This window comes from Solanum tuberosum, unplaced genomic scaffold, assembly GCF_000226075.1.
Source record: "Solanum tuberosum cultivar DM 1-3 516 R44 unplaced genomic scaffold, SolTub_3.0 scf00719, whole genome shotgun sequence".
In the NCBI taxonomy this organism is placed as follows: domain Eukaryota; kingdom Viridiplantae; phylum Streptophyta; class Magnoliopsida; order Solanales; family Solanaceae; genus Solanum; species Solanum tuberosum.
Window position 1 is genome coordinate 137,074 of NW_006239641.1, and position 2,111 is coordinate 139,184.

Genomic DNA, 2,111 nt, shown 5'->3' on the forward strand with positions numbered 1-2,111 from the left:
AAAATTGCTGCACACATTCTTTTAAGAAAAATTAGAGAACTAAAATTAATTTATATCGAAAAGACGAATAATTTAATCAAATATAAAATTAATTTAATCGATAAGTCTATTTGGCACCCACGGAGTCTAAATCCTGGATCCGCCACTGCCAGGAACCACAGGGTCACAACAAAAGCTTATTAACACAATGATTGACAGTTCATAATCTAGGTGAATGCAACTCTCTTCAACTCGTAGTAACCTTGTAGAAGACTGAAATAGGAGATAATTGCATATTAAAATCATAAGATCCAACAAAAGTTTGAATAATACCTTTGATATATGCTCTTTCATTCCATCATTAACTGGCTCATCTAGTGACCTCTCAGCAAGTTCATAAAACGTTGCATTACCTCTGGACCATTAACTTTCTCTTTGTGCAAGTATTTATGGATGTGCAAAAATAAGAACACCAGAAAGCAGAACTATGTGACGTGGACATGGAATCCTCTGGTTTGTCGGTTCTAACCTTTGTTGGACAATTGCTTCCAATGCTAGTCTGAGATTTTCATGGATGACTTTCATCAGTTTCAAACAATCCCAACCGTCTCAAATGAGGCCTAAGATTTTCTTCAACACATTGATAGCAGCAAAAACAATCAATATTGAAAGCTTACCCTGAATTTTTAGCCGTCGATATCACTGCTAATTTCATGAAAGCACCAAAGAATTTGGCAACTCAAATTCTTTCTAAACAATCACCTGAAACTTGTGATATCATAGCCCATAGGAAAATTAAATCACCTCAAAGCAGAAGCCTTAACATATAAAGATTAATCAATTGTTTGGGGAACATACTATATGAAAAAAAAAAGATATCACCAAAAAAATGCCTACTTATCTAAGTCCACCGTTCAACTTCACTAGCGCCTTGAATCATCTCCCAAAACAATCAACTCTTGGAACTAATAATAAGCAGAGATGACATGATTTGATTGTAACAGAGCTTCAAGATCCACATCATTGTAACAAAACTTCAAGCGTTTTGTGAGATTTTTCTTCAAAATGTAAATAGATCAGGACAATCTCTTAGGTACTATCAACTCAGTGTTCATCTGAATCAGAAGCTTTTTAAAAATGTAATGAAGAACTGAAAATGATGAGCAATATTACCGAACAAAAGAGATTGATCCAGCCACATTAAAGTAGAATGATCCTGAAGAAACTGATATCATCAAAGAAGATACAACAATATCATGAGATAGAAGAGGGGGATGGAAAGCGACAGGCAAAGCAGAGTGAAAGAGGGCATGAAAGAAGAAAGGATAGATGAGGGCATGAAACAACATGAACTGAGTAGTTACTAAAAAAGATAGGTTGTGGAGTAGGCCGAAGACGTGGAAGTAAGTGAATATGACCAAGACAAAATAGGGATAGAAGTACAAATGATTCAACATTTTTCATAGATCAATAATTGTACTACACATTCCTTTTCTTGATCTACTTTATACCAAAGGAAATTTTAATCAATTTTTCTATTGTAAAGATCGTATAATGTGGGTTGATTTCTACAACATGTCTATATGAGGATACATTCATAAAAAAAGTTTCATTGTATTTCTCAAATTTAAAGTAATATTCTATTGAAAAAACCACTGACATATAAATTCATTGTTTTTCCTTTAGTACACATAGACATTATCTTCAAGATGGCATCCACAAAATATGTTTTGATTCTTTTTAATTGTTCAATGATACTCATTCGATCATGTGGTGGAATATTTATTTATGATAGAATAAAAACACCATCTTACTTGTAGTGTTATCAAAAGTTGCGTTCATCTATCTTTCCAGTAGTAACTCCGCCGAAGTTGGAACCTAGCCTTTTAAACCAAAAATAAAATGAATAAATGGCTTGTTATGAGATTAGCCTTTTTTTTTCTCTCTTTTTACAGTCAAATACTCAAATGCATTTCTTCACCTAATTAAGGATTGATCTATGACTCAATCATATATATTTTATCAAGCTCAAATCCTAATTAAAAGCTGCTCAAGCATTAATTTTTTTCCAATGGATTAAGAATCACCATTTACATGAATGTAACGGCACAAATTTTTTTTTGGGATGGAGT

General features: G+C 32.9%; 1 long non-coding RNA gene across 1 annotated transcript in view; it reads right to left on the reverse strand.

Moving 5' to 3' along the window:
• The window catches only part of LOC107058961 (uncharacterized), a 1,895-nt gene extending 1,154 nt beyond the window's left edge, over positions 1 to 741 (reverse strand). The window contains exon 1 of the long non-coding RNA XR_001472437.1: positions 313 to 741. This is a non-coding gene — a long non-coding RNA (uncharacterized lncRNA). The remainder of the gene's footprint in view (positions 1 to 312) is intronic.
• Between the last annotated feature and the right edge of the window lie 1,370 nt (positions 742 to 2,111).